The following is a 22,085-nucleotide window of genomic DNA, read 5'->3' on the forward strand; positions in this document are numbered from 1 at the left end:
GGAAGAAAGACTTTGGACTTATATAATAATTTTTGAGACAACCAGGTATGGAAAAAAGACATTGGACTGATATTTCAATTTTTGAATTAACCGGGTCTGGAAAAAAGACTTTGCATTTTTGTGCTATATGAACGCATTACTATAGGGTTTAGTTTTTAGTTTTAAGTAACAGGGTCTGGAGAAAAGACTACGCTTGATTCTCAATTTACTCTTAGCGCATATATCCACAACATAACCCGTGTAAGTTGAAACAACAACAAAGACAGTAATTCCACCAATCTTAATTAACTGGGTCTGGAGAAAAGAGTAAGCTCGATTCTCATTTTTATTCCAATGGAATATCGTTATTGTATCTTAGTTTAGACTTATATTGTTATTTCTTAATTAACCGGCTGTGGACAAAAAAAGTGCACTTTTGTGCTATATGAAGACATTAGGGTTTTAGTTATTAGTTTTAAGTAACCAGGTCTGGAGAAAAGACTACGCTTGATTCTCGATTTAGTCTTATCGCACATATTTACAATATAAGCCATATAAGTTGAAACAACAACAAAGACATTACTTCTACCGGTCTTAATTAACTGGGTCTGGAGAAAAGACTACGCTCGATTCTCATTTTTATTCCACTGGAATATCATTATCGTATCTTAGTTTGGACTTATATTACAATTTTTGAAATAACGTATGTATTTAAACATTCACTTTTTTCTTCCAGGCAAAGAAATTTATAATCAATAAAAACCATCAAAACTTATAGCCCGGGAGCATTTCATGAAAGGAGTTGTCTGACGTTTAATCCGACAAGTCCCATTTTATCCAACACTAACCATGGAAGCACTGCATCTTAGCGAATCAACATCAAGGTCGGACATAAATGTTGATGCAATACTCCCATAATCATCTTATTCATGTTGAACAGGCACGTGAATAAGATTGAGTCTTAGTTATGAAGATTCATTTATCTTATATTTGAAAATGACAAGGTCTGGAATAAAGAAAACTCTCTAAACTTTTATTTATTGAAGGTTATTAGTTTGAAGGATAGTTGGGTTTTAGATTCTGTTGTTCTTTTTTAAAATAATTTTTGTTATTTTGAAATAATTGGGTCTGGAGAAAGACTACACCATATTTCCATGCTATTCAATGTTGATAAGATTACAGGGTCTTTGTTTTGTTGTTGGTTGTTGTTGTGTTTTTTATGATTTTTATAACTGGGTCTGGATGAAAGACCATGCTATATTCCCATGTTACTCAACATAAATAGGATCGTGGGTCTTTGCTTTTCTTTTTTTATTATTATCACTAATTTATCATTATTATTCATCATGTGTTCTTTGAAGGATCTGGGTCTGGACGAAAGACTATGCTATATTTCCATGTTACTAAACATTAATAAGAGGGTTGGGTTACATTTCGCCTAATTCCACCAGTTTTAAATAACTGGGTCTGGAGAAAAGACTATGCTCGATTGTCATTTTTATTCCACTAAAATATTATTATCGTATGTTAGTTTGGACCTATATTATAATTTTTGAAATAAACAGGTCTGGAAAAAAGACTTTGGACTTATATAATAAGTTTTTTAATTAACTGGGTCTGGAAAAAGACTTTGGACTTATATAATAATTTTTGAAACAACTGGGTCTGGTAAAAAAGACTTTGGACTGATATTGTAATTTTTGAATTAACCGGGTCTGGAAAAAAGATTTGGACTTATATAATAATTTTTGAAACAACCAGGTATGGAAAAAAGACTTTTGACTGATATTATAATTTTTGAATTAACCGGGTCTGGAAAAAAGACTTTGGGCTTATATAATAATTTTTGAATTAACTGGGTCTGGGAAAAAAACTTTGGACTGATATTATAATTTTTGAATTAACTGGGTCTGGAAAAAAGACTTTGGACTGATATCATAATTTTTTAATCAACCGGGTCTGGAAAAAAGACTTTGGACATATACAATAATTTTTTAAACAACTTGGTCTGGAAAAAAGACTTTGAACTTATATAATAATTTTTTTAATTGATCAGGTCTGGAAAAAAAAACTTTGGACTTATCCCCAAGAAAGACTGCACTTTTGTGCAATATATATGAATGCATCCCTATAGGATTTTAGTTTAGAACGGATTCGTCAAAAATCCGTTCAAATTTATTATATTTGTGGGTAAAGTCATTATTACATTTGTGGGCGATCAAAAATTATTACATTTTGGTTAAAGTGCATTATTACATTTGTGGGCGAAATTATTACATTTGTGGGTAAAGTGTTATTACATTTGTGGGCGATTATTACATTTGTGGGTGTAACACCCCCCCCAAGAAAAAAAAATTGCATGAATTATGGTATTTTCGAATAACTGAAACTGTAACTAAAATACAAAGGAAAAATATTGAAAGAACAATATGATTTATATATATATATATATATATATATATATGTATGTATTTGGATGCATTTTCGGTTAGTTTGTTTTAAATAACTATTATAATGTTTTGGGAAACACTGCAATATGAACAGAAAGAACGTATGCTTTCCTCAATTCTGTAAATCGGATACTGGGGCCAATGTTTTTATGTTTGTCAACGGCTGGAGAAAGTCTCCTTCTCGGCTGATGATTAGTCATAGGTGGCTGGAGGAAACGGCCGATGAAAGCACCATGTCGATCTAGGTAATCAGTTACCCAGCTATTCCAGGAGCAGTTAAAAAATATCTTTTTTTTTGTTTTGCCAATAACCATATTCTTTCTCAATGCTTCCTCCACTTTTCTCTCTCTCTCTTAATGTATTTTTATGTCGTGAGTTTGAATATTCCCCATGAAGCTTGGCATATGGTTATTGTTGGTGCCAAATTGCCGATTCTGCACCGAGAGCCGATGCAAGTTAATCGAATTTACACGCAACAAAAAAGCCGACGCAGCGTGTAAACACGATAAGTGTGTCCTTCATTCGCGCGCGTCACCTAAATTTGCGCACGGTCGAATATCTCAATATCTAATTAACATCTTGAAAAGTTGATATCACTAACATAAAAAGCGATGGTAATTTTCTTCAAGGCAAGGTCTAAATTTGTGAAAATATTGGCAAGGCATCGTCAAAGTTTGTTCCCTCTGCGTCCTCTCCGAGAAAATCCGAACTTCTCGACAAGCTTCAAGAAATCGCGGCCAGTTTGCAAGCAGAGGCTTCCAAAAAGTTAGTAAAATGTTTTGCCAACCGAATTTATGTTATTTCAACCTGTACCTGATTTATTTATCCATTTTATTGTGTTCCATGCAACTCGCTAATATTTCCTTTCAACCATTACGCAGATGACGACTCATTTTTATGTATGCTCACCTTCTTTCATCTAGATAGATGTATCGAGGAGGATAGGTACCACTCCTTGTCTGTTAACCCTTTCAATCTAAATATCAAATATACCGATTTCAACAATTCTCCGGTAATTATGGATTCACTCTCCAGCGATGACAATGTAACTAGTGAATCGTGCAATTATTTATTTTCTGATGATTTCGCACAAACATACAAGGCTACTCCAGATAATTTTGTCCATATTACATATAAACTCAAGAAGTCTCATTCGGAATTACGATGATTTGCAACTACTCCTTCGTTCATTGAATAAGCCAGTTCATAGTTCCTTTCTGCGCATGATCAAAAGATTCTACGCATGATCAGAAGAAGGTCATTTGTACTAAAGTGACATGGCGCTTTAAAATCTAATGAGATAAGCACCAACTTTGATGTGTTGATTATTCATATATTATTTTGAATTGTCGTTTTCAATTACATCCACAAAAAACAACTACTTCTACGAACGACTGGTATTTCACAGTTTGCAAAGTACATTGTGCAACATGCTAAGATATGCATTCAAAGAAGGGATGCAACAAATGCCTTCGTTAAGTGTTCATTTGTGTGCTATTCTAGTCACCTGGTCTATTCAATTTCTTTATCCTGCTATGTAAGTCAAGCTTACGAAATATCTTGCTTTGAAATCTGCCTATCATGATGAAAGAAATGAAAGGTCATTTGACCAAAATTGTCCATGGGGTAACTACGAACTGGTCTATTACAATTTCACTGTTATCGGAATTTTCGAAACATGGTTTCGACATAACATTTCAGTTTATTTGTTTAATATTGATGGATATTCACTGATTCACGTTGACAGACTTAACAAAAAAGGCGGTGGAGTAGCCTTGTATATAAGAGATGATGTCGATTACCATCTATGCTCTAATTTATCCCTCATTAGTGATCATTGTGATACTATTTTTATTGAAATACAGTTAAAAGATAGATGAAAACCAATATTGGTTGGTTGTATCTATAGGGTACCAAATACAGATATTAACGCATTTAATGCAACACTTACGAATCTATAAATTCCTCTAATATTGATTTATAAATAGTTGGAGATTTTAATAAAAATTTACTTAATCACGATATTGATCGCAAAACAAATGAGTTTTTAGATATAATGTTTACCCCTGGATTATTTCCTTGTAAAAATAAGCCAACACAAGTAACAAGGCATCTGCTACCCTGATAGATAATGTATTCACCTATTGTATCCACAAGAACAATACTTGCGGTATTATTTATTCGGATCTCTCGGACCATTTTCCTATATTTTGCCTGAGTAATAATATATCCCTGCCTTTTCATACAATCAGTAAATATTTCAAAATTTAAACAAAAGTTAAGTTCAACTAATTGGAATGATATTTACAGCAATGAAGATATTAATATGTCATATAACTTATTTATTCATAAGTTCAGCTCCCTGTACGATGATTCTTTTCCCCTTGTAAAACCTAAACAGAAGAGAAACAACAAACCCTGGATTACACATGGCATTTTGAAATCCATTAATAAAAACAAAGATTATACTATTGGTATACAAAAATGGTGACTTTCGGACTCGATTAGAATATGTTGAATATAAGAATTTATGAACATGTGTTATTCGACGAAGCAAAAGGATTTACTACGAAAATTTATTCAATAAAGTGTGGGGTGATATGAAAAAATGTGGTCGAGGATAAACAATTTATTAGGTAAAAGAAAAAAAAACCTTACCATCTTATATATATTTTAATCAGGAAAAGATCTCGAAGAAATCAATTATTGCTGAATTATTCAATAGTTATTTTATCAATATTGAAAAGGTAACTCAAGAAAATCCAAACTACTTCATCGCATTTTTGTGATTATTTATGTAACCATGTACCCAAATTACTATTTTTTAATCCAACGTCGAATACCGAAATACTTAATGTTCTTTCTTTCATGAAATCGTCAGTTGCTCCGGGCTCTGATTCAATAGCAGCTCGTGTTGTCAAGGAATGCATTCACACTATTATCAATCCTCTCTGTCACATCTTCAATGAATCACTTTCTCATGGTATTGTTCCCGACAAATTAAAAACAGCTGAGGTCATTCCAATTTACAAAAAGGGCGACAAACATGACATTACAAACTTCAAACCAATTACATTATTGCCCCTTTTCTCCAAATTATTGGAAAAAAAATAGTTCACAGTAGACTTTACAAATTTCTTTCCATCAATAATATTTTAATACCCCAGCAGTATGGATTCCGGAATAACTTCTCAACCTATCTCGGTGTATTGAATTTATTTAATGTGATATCTGATAAAATTGACATTGGATATTCCTGCCTAAGTGTTTTTATGGACCTATCTAAGGCCTTTGACACCATTGATCACAACATTTTGTTAAAAAACTAGAATTTTATGGAATAAGAGGGGTCCCACTCAGGTTTTATAGTTACTTATCACACAGAAATCAATATGTGGTGATCGATGGTGTCAGATCCCATTTTAGTTATGTATCATGTGGAATTCCACAAGGATCTGTATTAGGCCCACTTCTAAATGACATTACTAATTGTTCATCAAGTCTTCACTTTTCTCTATTTGCTGACGATGCCACTGTTTCAATATCACAAAAAATATACATCATCTTGTATCGTTAGCAAATATTGAATTGGATAAATAATAAAAAAATGGTTTGCTTGCAATAAATTATTCCTTAAAGAGAAATTCCAGTAGTTGCATTAGACAATGATTTCGTGAGAAAGTCTGTAAAACAAGGCTTAATTGTCAGTATATCATCGAGGATCTAGATCTGGTACAGTTACATTAACTGAACTTTGTGAAATCTTAAAATCTACGCTGAAAAATGTTCACACCGAAGATCCCCAACACAGATAAGCGCACGTGGGACAATGTATAATTATTGCTTAGAGCGTCGGGCCCGACGCTCTACCCGAATCTGTTGCTTATTTGCTGATTTCTCAGCAATTACACAATTTCTTCCAGAATCCTTTGGCACATGCGTTTTATTTATACAAACAGACAATTTGGTGGTCCTTTCCTTGGATTCTGTACGAACTCATTTTAATATCGTTACCAAAACTAGCATTTACCTTTAATCTTGAGAAGACCAAATATATGATTATTCGAACAAAAGGAAAGAGTGTCCTATCTAATCTTCCTGATGTTCATATTGGTGGTAATCTCATCACACGGGTTGACAATATACAATTCCTTGGTGTGACTTTAAACGAATATCTCTCTTGGAAATCTCATATTATTCCTATTAGTACAAAGATATCAAGATCCATTGGTGTTCTGTCCAAGTTACGACATTATGTTCCTAAATCAATTTCGATTACTTTATATAATAGCATCATACTACCCCATTTGAATTATTGCAATGTTGTTTGGGGCTACACCTTCAAATCACATTTAGATAAACTACGTATTTTACAAAAAAAAGTAGTTCGCATTATTTCAAACGCTCCCTACCACACTAATACGAAGCCTCTGTTTTCTCAACTAAACAAAATGACAGTACAGGACTTGATATAATTTAATTCCCTCGTATTTATGTATAAATTTTATGCTAAAATCTTGCCTCCTCTTTTAATGACATTTTTGTCCCAAATTCTACAATACACTCTCATTTTACTCGCAAAAGCAATCAAATTTATTTACCCTTAGTTCGATCAACTATATCTTTAAATTCATTTAAAACTCGTTTTCCTAAGTTATGGAATAACCTCCCCTCTGACATAAAATCCATTTCAACTCTTTCTAGGTTAAAGAGACTTATCAGAAAACATCATCAGTTATCATGTGCTTAAAAAACTTTCAGCCAATTATTTAATTATTTGTTTTTATCTCATTGAAAGTCCTCCCTTCTTTTTTGGTGGCTGCTGCATCTCGGTGGCCCCTTTTTATAAGCTCTGCTTTCTCCGTGTTCACCAAACCATCATTCTATTGTTATATTTAGTATTTCTATAATTATCTATATTTTTATGTATTTATGTAATTGATTGTACCTGATGATGGTTGAATAAATAAATTGAATTTAATTGATTTTATCATTTATTGATTGATTGATTGATTGATTGATTTATTTATTTAATTATCTATTCTATTCATTCATTTATTTCAATATCTTTAACCAGGGTAGCCCACTCAGCAATAAACTGGTCTCCCGGGGGCCCTGAAATGCATAATAAAAGCAAGTATAAAAACTTTTAAATACACATCAAATATACACAAAAATATTCTAAAAAGGTCTAACAATGATGGCGATGATGAAACTGATCTTGAAGCACGATGAATGAGTCACTGTAACGAGTTAAAGTGTCCGTGAAAACGATGTTGATGATGACTAACAGTCAATTTTAGCAATCCATGGGTTGAAAAGCATCATTATAACAGGTTGATGATATCGATGAGAACTGAGAATTCCTCTCTCAAAGTAACTGCAAACCGTTCATTGATGGCGTGCAAATAATTCCACAGAAGATAAGTATTCCAGGTGGAAATAAACTAATAGGCCCGAATTCACAAAAGAGATTTCGAAAACCCACGGTTGAGTCCATGGTTTAAGCAGATTTCCTGTATAAATTACGCTTAATTTAGCACGTATCGGGCGCGTGTATAAAAAATGTCCAATTCTGATGCGCGCCAAATTGACGCCTGTTACCATGGTTAGATACGCTATTTTATTCATGAGTCCACTATTTTTATTCATGAGTCCACTATTCACTATTTTTTCATTTCTTATTGAAGTTTTAGCATGTGATCCACGCTCGCAACACCTTGCAATAATGCCATTTTAAGAATAATTGACCCCCCCCCAAAAAAAAAAAAAACCCGACTTTTACAACTTCAGCTTTGAAATTTTTTTCCAAGCCGCTCGCTCATTATACTCTCTCGCGAAAAATAAAGCCTAAATATTCATCTTTCCATAATCAGAAGTCACTTCAAAAAGGCTTTTCTCTACTTAATTACTATGAAACACACAATGACTTCACGCAGATGATAATCTCAAGGTAAAAATGTCACCAAAGTGCCCATTTTAACGAATGAATTTCATTTTTTGGATTTGCCCCCAAACGAAAATTCGTTCGGCCGCCCTTGCCTTCCCATCCTCATAACAAATGAACAGGAACGGTGTTCCCCCCCCCCCCCCTTGCCTCTGCCTTCCCGGTTTTCTTTTTTCAGATTAACGAACCTTCGGAACAACGAACCTTATTTCGTTTTCGGATTATCGAACCTTCGGAATAGCGGCACAAATATTCGGATTAACGATCATCGAAGTATAGGCAATTTACGTGTTTCGGAATTACGAACCTTCGGAATAAAGAGCCTTCGGAATTACGAAGCGTAACCGGACTAAACATAGGTATTGAGTCTTGAGAGCATTTTGCTCAACAGCATATAACTAATTCATAAAGATCATCTTGAGATTTCGTTAAATCAGCTTTACTCTTTAAATGGTCACGCTTATACATGAGTTGGATAATATCCGAAGTAATCCAAGGGCAATAACGATCTTTTACTCTTACTTGTTTGAAAGTTGCATATTTATCGCTTATTTTCAAGAATGTTTCTTTCGAAGAGTTCCATTGCAATGACAAAGCCTGTGAGTTTCCATCAGGTAAGTTGAAAATATTACTTGTTTTTATATCTTCCATATATTTATCTTCATCAAAATGTTTGAAATCTCGAAAGCGTCTCTATTAATAAATTTCTTTTGCATTCTTTTAGTCAATCATGTTATAGATGAGAAAATGATCACTCAGTGATATATTCAGTACATCAGTTTGAACATGTTTTTTTTCTGGGATTGACCTCAAGATATGATCAATACACGTTGCTGACTTGGTAGAAACTCTCGTTGGCTTAGTGACCAATTGCGTTGACATGAATAGTTTCTCCGGACAATGAATAGGATTACCATGAAAGGATCCATGAAGTTTATAATATACATTCAAGTCACCAAGAATAAATAATTCCATATTCGAATTATTTGCCTTTTCAAAGTTTTCTGTGATTTTCTCAAAATAAGTTGCATTTGTGTCTGGAGGTTTATATAAACAAACTAGTACTTTTGCAAATTTCAGGCCTTGAATTTCTAGCCAGATGACTTCTAACAGTCTAAAGAACTGCCAATAAGATCATCTCTTTCGATTTATGTCAGGGTAGTCTTTACATCATCTCTATCACGACGGTAGAGGGAGTGTCCTTGAATTTTCACAATTTCAATAGTAATTTAATTGTTCAACCATGTCCCATGTCTCTGATAGTAGACATGATACATCAATGTTTTCAAATGATAAATGATTTCATCTAGTTTATCAAACAAACTTCGAACGTTGAGATGCGCTACTTTCAATTCTTTAGAGTTTCGAGTGTTAATTGTTTTTTCGTTGTTTGATTTGAAATTGTTTCTTCTGCGCATCTTTATCGGCACAGCCTTCCTGGCCATATTTTTAGTTGTAGTTTATTTGCGTTTGCGACCAAGTTCATTACAAAGGTAGCATCTGATTTGTTCCCCCTATCGGCAGTTTTGGTACTTGTGATTTGTTTCTCCGCAGTAAAAGCATCCAGAGTTTTTATGGGAGGATGTAACATGCGCATAACTCAAGCTGTGATTCCATTGTTTAGGTTCATTTGATACATCTATGGCAGGTTGCAGATGTTTCTGTTTCTGTTTGTGGTAACTCCCGTAGGAACTCGGCAGGACAGCATTTTGCTGGTAAACGCCAAACTGGTATATAACCAATTACCTATGAAACATTTTACGTCTAGGTTAATCAGTCATAGTGGCTGACGTTATAGACGACAGATATCACTCTTGGGCCTTTTTATCAAAGTGGAGACGATGGCAGAGTTGGGATTCGAACTCACAACCTTGCGATTATGAGTCCAATGCTCTAACCACTGGACCACACGACCCGTATGTGGGTTCTGCATAAGCTCTTTCGCACCTGTATGTAAAGATCCAAACATGGTGAGAACAGCGCTGGCAAGAAAGTAGATCAAACAGACAGAAAAGACTCCACTAAACTTTGTTTAAAAGTCAAATTTATTTGACTGTCATTACTCCTATTACGGTTAGGTTTAACATGGATACACAATCATGACAATGTAATCATACTGAGCTGTGTTTCATATTGTGACATAAAATGATTTAAAAAAAAGCAGCAGAGTCTCGCGGGCCGGATTGAGAAGCTCCACGGGCCGGATCCGGCCCGCGGGCCGTAGTTTGAGAACCCCTGGTCTACACAATCGAAACATCGTTGAAACGGGGGGCGGGGCAACTAGTGCATATATGTATTAAGGATAAAAGATAGATAACCACTTTTATTCATGTTAATAAACGTTATGAAATTACATAGACAATTTGTGCGTGCAGTTTAAGGGGATCCCTGAAGAAAAAATTGTTGTAAAAATAGCTAAAAGAATAACACAAATATTATTGAAGGTTTGAGGAGAAACCTTTAATTATTAAGATTTTAAGGTTTGGATTTTGACGTCATAAACGAGCAGCTCGACCATTATGTTATGCATTAGAAAATGGACTGAAATTTCAATCTTTTGATGGTTCGTAATGATTTTTTTTTTGTTTTCGTTTTAGAAACGGGTGCAAAATATTGTATCCATTGATGTAGTAGTGATACAATAAAAACCGGTTCCAATTTTCTGAGAAAATTACATTTCATTGATTTCTTGCCATTCGATTATGTAGAAAAGCTAATCACATATGACGTCACAAATCAAATAATAAAAATTGTAACATTTTTTTTCCTGATTTTCAATTTTCAACCAAGCTTGGTGACTTTTCCAAAAATTTCAATAAATATTTTGTTTGGGTATAAAATTTCTTTTTGCCATGTGAACCCTCAAGTTTGAAACACGTTTTTCTATTTTTTTTATCCCATAATAATGAAACATATTTTTTCCCAATTTTTAATGTCTGAAATGAGTTTATCCCTTGAAATCATAGAATATGATTATTGCTTATTGTATAGTTGCCTTGCATACCTAAACAGTATTCAAATGAGTACAAAAATAAACGAATTATTTTAGTTAATTATCCAAATCTAGTGGAGAAAATTTGCTCCCGATCTGACCAATTTGAGTATTCTAAATCATAGATTAATGAATAGTAAACTGCCTCCACCATCAAACTGTGATTATAAATATTTTACATTGTATAACTCAAAATGTTCTTTATTAGGCCTTTTTTAATTTAATGTTTACATTATGCCCGGAATTTCATGGAATGGAAGGGGAATCGTCCTCGCCGTGCAAAATTGCAAAAATGAACGGCTATGTACACCCCACACGGTGCGCTGCGATGACTGCGCGGTATAAAATGACCGGTTTTGTTTTTGGGGTGATGTCTCAAGTAAAATCGGCTCTAACATAAAAACAGTAAAAAACGGGCTGCTCAAATTGGTATCGACTTAAAGCTTAGACATCGGGCAAAATGATGATGATAGAAATTAAACGGAAGGCAACGGAAGCCACACACACATTAGCTCTGATTTTAATAGGGTATAATGAAACATTTTAAACACTGGAATAAAGGAAAATGCCATATACAGTAAGTACCTCCATGCAGACTTGCAGATGTCTTGAGAAAACAAACGTTTTCTTCTTTACTCACCGTTTGTCTGTATAATGACTTCTTGGGAACTCTCTCCATCAATGGGGATTCGACATATTACACTAGCTTTGTCATCGCTCCAGTACACCGATTTATTCCCTGGGTCGTAATCGATATCGCGTACATAAGAACCATTAGAAAGACTAATCAGATTGAAGCGCGATTCTAGGATGTTGATGTCATCGCCTGGTTCCGGCAGGGGAGCATAGAGAATGGCAGGTATAGAACTATCACCGATAAATATTTTACCAACGTCTGCATCAAGATAAAATAAAAGAAAAAAATAAAGAAAAAATAACCCTATTGATTAAAAATAAAAATATACTTTTGTAATAGATCTCAACATCATTTTAAAGAAAATATTCCATTATTCTACTTTGCTTTTTTTTCTTTTCCTATCAAATTTCCAACTTTTTGTGGTCGTAGAACTTTTCTGGGGGCAACTGCCCAAAGCCACCGTTTACACACCAAATATTACATTCATAAGCGACATGACAATTAGCAAAACAACAAAAGAAATAATGATAGAATTATATATATATTAATTTTCCTCTTATGAATAATCATAAGAGTTTTAGAAAACGACTGACAAATTTGTGATAACGTGAGAAAGTATAATTAAAATAAAACATTGCTGCAAATAGCCCCGTATACTTTTCGTATAGGCCCGTATACTTTCCAATATATTATCATTGAAAGAAACGCGCATGCTCCACATGATACGTTTTCTCAACGGAGAATTGCGCATGCTCCCCAATTTGACCGGATCCAAATCAATTCCGTATATCGGCAAAAAAAAATGGCAAGTGCAGCTTAGAGATGGTTCTAGTTTAATGATTTATCATGAAATACAATTCTTTTTTTTATTGAGTAGTTTTTATTGACAACTTAAATTCATATACAAAATAAGATATATATATAACAAAAAGAACTTTGATGTCTTTACAAATACCTGGACAACTCATAAATATAAAATCATTTTTTTAATGAATGTTACAATAAAACACAATGTCAGACATCTTCCAATACATAATTATAAACAACATTGATGATAATTATATGCATCAAGAGGAAACTTCTACAGTAAATTCAAAATATTGATTTTTTTTCAGTGTCAAATAAAAAACATAAAAGAGAGATTTTCCAAATTCCAAAAATAAAAAATAAATGTTAATAATAATAATAATATAGGGTATTTATATTGCATACATGTCCACCTTGTTATGTGGATATTATTAATAAAACCTAAACCTAAACGAATTGAAGCCATCAGCATATATATATTTTATTCAACTCATCACCTCGGCCTCTTCACCCAAATAAATTCAAACTCAACTACAAACTCAGCCCTGGTCCCTACCCCCCCCCCCCCCCTCCGACCCTCCCGTAGACACCCCCATCCCCTATCCGGTGGAGAAGTGGCTCTGGGCTCCAATACATGGTCTAATATTTAAGTTTGTCTTTGATCCCCCCCTAATACTATTTTTTGTTTCAATCAATGAAGGAGGTTTTTTAATTCTCGGTTTTTGTAAATGAGATATTTAACTAAAATCAAGACATGATTAATTAATTGAAATTCACCTTTACTTTTCTCCTGCTTCCCGAAAAGAATTTCCTGCCAACTAAATTTATTTATTTCAAAATTCAAACTTCTTGCACACAGATCCCCAAAATTCACAAGTATAAAATAAATGTTCATACGTTTCTTTTTCCTTTTCACAAAATGAGCATAACTTGGTCGAAATAAGACCAAAGCGGAAAAGGTGGTGGTTAGTCTATAAAATATTATGCAAGAGTTTATACTGGAACTCTCTTAATCGACTATTCAGTGTGCAATATCTTAGTCTTAAAAATATACTTTCTATTTCCTTATTGGTAAGATCATAATTCGCTCAAATTCTGTCAAAAATAGAAGGTTTAATTTCATTTTTATACAACAGCTGTTCGTATATTTCTTTTGATTTTAAAAACATGAAATTAGTCGTTTTCTTACCCAAATTGAAATCAATTGTCATCGAATCATTCGGGAACTTCATAGAGGATAATTACATTGTGAATGAGCATACCTAACAAGCTAAGTTTCAGATTTATTTAAAGATCCACTCTTTGTAAACAAAGACGTCTTTATAATGGGAGACTTTAATATTGATATTTTGAAAGCATGAAAATAATAATATATCCCATGAATTCCTCGATGTATTCTTGACTGCCTCATTCTTGGCTTTGATATCGAAACCCACTCGTATGGCGACTCATTCCGCCACACTTATAGATAATATTTTTTGTAACACTCCGCCTTCGCCGGATTCTTCTGTCGGCATATCCGACATAACCGATCTCTTTTCCAATTATGTCACATTTCACCCATAGGCGCCCACTGAACAATCTACACCGGCCATCAAGGCGAAGACCAACTCATGATAACATAGCCCGACTTGACGCTTGTGTAGAATCTTCTGACTGGTCGCGTGTCTACAACAGAGATGATTTTAATGCATCACTTTAACACTGCCTTGATATATTTCGTAATAAATTAGATACTTAATTCCAAAAGTAAAAGACCTAAGAAACGGCGTACAAAAACACTAAGACTTCCATGAATTTCCAAATCAATTTTACGTTCTATTAACAGAAGAAAAAAAATATTTGTACTATAAATTCAAGATAAAAGGTAATGAGAAAACTGAAATCAAGTATTCCAAATACAAAAATATTTTCACTAAAACAATACGACTAGCAAAGAAAAAATACTTCACGAAACAATAACAGTTAATAGAACGACATGCAAGGTACATGAAAGATTTTAAAACAAGCCATGAATTTATGAAATTACAAAACAAGCATAACTAAAATAAAGGATAATGATGAAGTTGTTGAATACTCTGAAATTATTGCCAATATTTTTAACAACTATTTTTCCTCTATAGGGGGTAAACTTGGCTCATGAAAGTCCCTTCTTCAAACAAGCATTTTTCCGATTATCTCGGCATATCTAATACAAATTCTATATTTTTTACCACTGTTATTGAACAAGAAATTATCGATTAAGCGAGTTCACCTTTTTTTGGGAGGGGGCAATATTGGTGATATTCTAAATCCGTGTTGCATTTCAACAAGGCCTTGAAACCATCGATACTCAAGGGTTTATTCTGAAATTAACAGATTACATGTAATGTTTTAACAGCAGAGAGGCCTATATTTAAGTTAAAAACTTCTAACGTAGTATACCAAACATTTTCAAAAAAAGTGGAAGGTACAATATTGGTGTTTTCTAATAAGAGAAATTATTTCATCCCAAATCGGTTTCACTTGAGGGCATGCCCCCCCCCCCCCCTCCCTCAATAAAGAAACATGTAAGGCCGTTTCACAGTCTTTGTTACAAAAGACCCAAAGGGGAATCTTTTCTCTTCATTGTGAATAAAAAATTGTAGAAAGCACTTTTCCTATATCGTAAAGTAACATGCATTTAAGAAAGTATCAATGGTACATTTAAAGTTGATTGTTTTTCCAGTCCACATCATCTTTTAAAAATTTATTCATTTAAAACGGTTTATTTCAACAACAGTCTATAGCGGCTGAAATGCCAGATTGCATTGCCCTTTACAATCATTTACATATAAATACAATCAATATAAAAAAAAACTCAATTTACACAAATTCTACATCATAAGAAATATAAAAAGCACAAAGAAAGGCTGTTTGCTATGTTGGGGTGCATGTATCATCTGATACTTTTATTGCAAATTTGTTACCATAACAAGTTTGATGAAACAGGCACCGTAACTTACCAGAACTAGGCGGTCCAGTATCTTGGGCAGCAACCATGCCAATAGCATAACAGCAAAGAACCAGTCTCAGAACGGAAGTCATCTTTGAAGGAAACAAGACTACCGTCCTCGTTCGAAACAAGCAGACAATTGATTAGAAATTGATATTGCGGACTACCATACCCAAATCTGAATAATAATGGAGTTGGTGATATCAGCACTAGGAATACTGACGTTCGTGGTGAAAATAATAGGAGCAGTTGTCACGCCCATACAAGACCTGAATGGGTGTGGCCGGTGAAGACAAATGGCAGTGATTTGGCTCGCGTTCAAAATATCAAGACAGATGATACCGAACAAACCGAATTATGATTATATCAGTGTAGCAATTGATTAGAATAATTAATACGAAGTGGGTAGTTACAATAATTTAGTTAAGGAAGAAAAGGCCGATTTTGTTTTCTATCTGCTTTGATATAATTTTAATACTGTAGCTCAAATATCTCATGTTCATTTACACTGGCCACACCTATCCAGCTCTTACATGGCTGGTGACAACAAATTATTAAAGGAAAAAAAACAACTTTTGCTTGTTTGTTTTTGCAATACCTGGATGAACTTTGTCTTTATCACGTGAACAACAAACCTCTGGCGTCATCTCTACTGGCCACACCCATTCAATGTCCCACATGGGCGTAACACATTATAGATTAAAGCTCGGGAGCTGACTTCAGGCAATTAAATCTCGCGCCGACCCTGGAGATCGTCCGCCATTACCGAACCGGGCAACTGTACATGCCCGGCCATATCATATATTATACAGCTCCCAGTCGTTTTTCAAGAACTCTATAATTTCTTTTTTTTTTAGAATCTGATTTTTTTCGCTTCATTACCCTGTGTATATACTGTTATGTGATGATAAGACATATCTCACATATTCAATAAATATCAATACATAATCAATATTTAATCAATACTGCAGGAAGTATAACAAGAAATCAAATGTTTACCAATTCCAACTTTTTTAAGAAAGTATATTACTCATTCTTCTTCCAGCTAAACTTCTGACGCACACACACTTTATGGGTTTCTTATTCATTACATTTCATCAGTTCATGTTCTCCCTAAAAGTTCAACTCCCCTAATTCAGAGTAAAGTTATGACGTACAGATTGTTTTGGTCAAGCGTCCAAGGTTGACCAACACCTGTTTGGTTGTAGAGTCTAGACCAGACCAATAAAAAAGGGGTTCACTTCTGAACCCATATTAAATTACTTTACAGATTGTTCCAGCATACAGATAGATTAGAGATTGCAGTTTTAGAGAATAGAGAGTTACACAATAGAGATTGGAGTTTAGATCTACAGAAAAGTATACTACGTCAGTTTGCAGCATTTATATTATCTTCATCTTCAGAGTATAGTCACCATCAGACTTATTTGTCATCGTCATCAACTTATTTATAATCTTCAATAAATGTATATATAAACTGTACAGGCTTTGTATTGCTTCGTATCATTTGAAGTCTGGTTAAAAATAAAAGCGCAATCGATCCGACGACAACACAACATGGTGGAGAACCAGGGCAGATCCAGGGATTGGACTTTAGAATTACAGAAAAGTATACAACATCAGTTTGCAGCATTTATATTATCTTCATCTTCACCATCAGACTTACTCTTACTCATGTATTCTCATCGTCATCAACTTATTTATGATCTTCGATAAATGTATATATGAACTGTACATGCTTTGTATTGCTTCGTATCATTTGAAGTCTGGTTGAAAATAAAAGCGCAATCGATCCGACGACAACACAACATGGCGGAGAAGCCCGTTTCCAGCAAGCAATGAACTTCAACTCTGATTGATGGAACTTTTAATATATTATTAGAGACAGACACACGTTCGATGAAGCTGCTGGAAATTTCTTCGAGCCTTTATATAGAACTCATCTCGGCAACGATGTACATTCAATGACCACAGCCACGACAACCTCTAGAATAGATATCAAAGACGGACAGACAGAAAGGCGTACTACCTCCCAGACAGAAGAAACAGATGGACAAAAGAAGGATAGCGACAAGACAACACCAATGGCACAACGGACATCGACATCAACAATGGTAACGACGACGATAAATAGACTGGTAGAACATGGAGATGACAGAGAGAGTGCATCCAACTATTTTGACCTCAATCTTACAGGGGCCGCGGAACGGTTTTCAAAGTGGGGAGGGGGGGGGGGGGGCTGACCATGCTAAATATCACAATCGTATGGTCATTTTTGCGTTTTTGTACACGGTTTTGGAAAAAAATTGGGGGGGCTGAAGCCCCCCAGCCCCCCTCCCCGGTTCCGCGGCCCCTGTCTTAACCATGTAAATGCCAAGACTGAACAGAAGGAAGACCATGACAGATTTATTGACTGCATGTAGAGACTGTGTCCAGACTGTGGATACTTTTTATTTCTATTTCTCTTGATGTTTCATGTTCATGTATTTCTTTTGCTTCTATCTGATATTTGGATGGCTCTGATAAGTCAGACCACTTTTCATACTATTTTTTGATGATGTGTATATTGTTTCATACAAAGCTAAATTCATGATTGCTTTGGAGTTTTAATACTTTAGATATTTTAAATTGTATGAATTGATAGAATTTCAATATGATTTTGTTAACATATTGGTGTATATTAGAAAGCAAAATTAATAACTGATTCTCTATATATCGCTATGAAAAAATAATTACCTGTATCATAGTTCAATTACAAATGGTTTTAGTATTAATGATTTTTCTTTCATATATGTAACTTCTTTATAATCAATAGAAGGTTTATTAAAAATGTTCAAAGAAAACATAAATCAAAGTGTTGAAGGATTGAGAAGTGATAAGCGTGAACTCCCATTTTTAGGGGAAATTTTAATGCATTGATGAAAGTAATGCTAACACGCATTAAAAGTTTGATTCAATCTTCTCATACGATTTATGTTTCATTTGAGTTTATAATTCAGGACAAAATTACATTATGGTATTTTCAAACGAGATATTACTGATCAGTAAATTATGTATTTCAGTCGAATCTTTAATTTCAAATGGTTAACATGTAAAGCAAAGTATTTTTCCAGTGAGAATGATACTGGACTACACTATTAATGTGTCAGGAATACCATAATTGCATTGTCCGCTCCAATGTTAGAGTATTTCACCGCTTCGTGTATAGCATGAAAATAGATCAAGTTTGAAAGTACTTGAAATGACCGATAAAAGACATTTATCCGAGCAAATCTGGAGTGAAACTCATACAGAGTAGGATGATTTGGTTAGTGTGTAAAACTATTGTTTATATAAAATACGTCAGAATTGGAAGTGGAAATAGATGCATATCTCCCTATAAGTTATGAGGACGCCCGCAGCTCGAAAACTGATTGATTTATGTGATATTATTGTGGAGTGATACTTAGCTGTACTTATCATAATGTATTGATACTGTTTTGAGAATCTCAAATTGCTCAAGTCTTATTGACGAAGTAGACATTGTTTATAAGAACAAAATATCGTTTTATAAGAACATTCATTAATATTCAAACATTTCATTGATTATAATTTGAATATATGAATATTCTAATTCAAATTCATTTAGGGTTAATAAGGTAAAAAGTGATAAGACTAAAGTTATTTTTGTGTGTAAGGTTCTACATCTTGTATTTTTATATGGTGTTATTTTAGATTAGTTGATGTAGGATAGTTATCATTTCTATATTGCAGAGTGTTAAAGGAAACTAGTACTAGTAGAAGGTCAATTTTAATTGTTTAACTATGTTGGGCCAATATTTCAATATATTTTAAACAAATGTGGGAGATCCACATTTTCTAACAAAAGGGGATGTTATGTGATGTTATGTTATAGCTGCTTTGATATAATTTTAATGCTGTAGCTCAAATATCTCACGTTCATCTACACTGGCCACACCTATCCAGCTCTTACATGGCTGGTGACAACAATTTATTAAAGGAAGAAAACAACTTTTGCTTGTTTGTTTTTGCAATACCTGGATGAACTTTGTCTTTATCACGTGAACAACAAACCTCTGGCGTCATCTCTACTGGCCACACCCATTCAATGTCCCACATGGGCGTAACACATTATAGATTAAAGTAGAGAGCTGACTCCAGGCAAATCTCGCGCCGACCCTGGAGATCGTCCGCCATTACCAAACCGGGCAATTGTACATGCCCGGCCAGACAGCTCCCAGTCGTTTTTTTCAAAAATTCTGTAATTTCTTTAGAATCTGATTTTTTTCGCTCCATCCAGTAATGAATCCAGATTTTAATAAAATCATACTTATAAAAGTGTTTAAGTTAAAGTCATTGCATTTTTTTCTTAATAAACATAGGAAATGTTTTCGAAACACATTTTTAGTATATCAATTGGCATGTTAATTCAAATGAAATTGTTGGCCAGTGATACTTGAATATCCTTATTTCAAGGGTTCATGATATATGTCCATTTACTTCTATTTTATAATGACATTTTACAACTTAACCTTCATTATAAGATTTAGATTTTAATGCCCACAACATTGTAGAATTTCACTAATCCTAAATGACATTAGACCTTGGTAAACTTTCATGAAATAGAACCATATACTTCTGAAGTTAAGATGACATTATAAATAGAAACCTAAAATATATACCACGACATGATCATAGGTCATTTACCCTAACCAGTGGCGTAACTACGGGGGGCAGAGGGGGATCACGTCCCCCCCCCCATCGGCCGGCCAAAAAGAACGGGTGAAAAGGAGAAAAAGGAGGGGCGTAACAGAGAAAGAAGAAACTAGGGTACATTCTGTTATATTAAGTTATATACATATTATATTGTATCGTATTATATTATGATATATTATATGAATATTTTTGTCGTAAATTTATGAAACATGTTTTGCTGATGGCCTATGTGTTCATCATTCCTGGTGTTCGCAATTTCTGTTTAATGAAATATATAATCCTGTTGTACTAATACATCCCGTTTTCAAGTAAGTATACACCAAATATATTATATATATATATATATATATATATATAGTTTTTAATTTCTCCCAAAAAAATCCGGCGAAAGCTAAAATATGAACATACTCAACCTGACTATAACGTGCATTGCAGAATGACAGCATTTTTTTCCAACCCCTCAAAGAGGCTTAGAGAGAAAATAAAAATTGTACAGACCTAGACTAGACTAGAGTGCAACCTGCATATATCTCCTGTTTTCAGTTTGGAAAACAACTAAATATGTCTGTTTCCAAACAAATAAACATGATAAACGGGCAGAATGATCAATGTTTTGGTTCTCTAAACTGTCAGCAATTTTCAGTCGATGTAGCAGACGTTCCGGAAAAAAACAAATGAAAGAAAACTATTTTCCATCAAAATACTTCAATTTTATTGATTTATTGCTTTTGCTCTTCCCAGGTAGAGTTAAATATGAATTCTGATCAATTTTACAAATCCGAATCCTATCTGATTGCCTGATTTTTTTTAATGTGACTCGATCGTGGCAATGAATTTCATATTATCATGGTATATAATAATTATAGAAATACCCATTGTATTCATGAGATCATAATCTTTATCCATTTTATCCACCAAAGAATATCTGCTTGGAAGCAGGTAGGGGGCCTATGGCCTTGAATGGGGGTATCCCAACACAAATGTTGTAACAGTATAACAGTATTTTGTAATAATGATAATGATAATAATAAATAGGCCTACACCTGTCTAAATTGCCTTTATACATTTATACCGCAACTACTGGAAAAATACATTTGTTCCTGTAGTCAAGTTTCCAGGTCTAGCTATCTCGTTGTCTTCCTAACTTGGATAAATTATTATCATTATTATTATTACAAAATACTGTTATATTGTTACAACAAAAGCAATAAATCAATAAAATTGAAGTATTTTGATGAAAAATAGTTTTCTTTCTTTTGTTTTTTCCGGAACATCTGCTACATCGACTGAAAATTGCTGACAGTTTAGAGAACCAAAACATTGATCATTCTGCCCGTTTATCATGTTTATTTGTTTGGAAACAGACATATTTAGTTTTTTTCCAAACTGAAAACAGGAGATATATGCAGGTTGCACTCTAGTCTAGTCTAGGTCTGTACAATTTTTATTTTCTCTCTAAGCCTCTTTGAGGGGTTGGAAAAAAAATGCTGTCATTCTTCAATGCACGTTATAGTCAGGTTCAGTATGTTCATAGTTTAGCTTTCGCCGGATTTTTTTGGGAGAAATAAAAAAAAAAAATATAT

Source organism: Lytechinus variegatus, chromosome 6 (genome assembly GCF_018143015.1).
Source record: "Lytechinus variegatus isolate NC3 chromosome 6, Lvar_3.0, whole genome shotgun sequence".
Classification (NCBI taxonomy): domain Eukaryota; kingdom Metazoa; phylum Echinodermata; class Echinoidea; order Temnopleuroida; family Toxopneustidae; genus Lytechinus; species Lytechinus variegatus.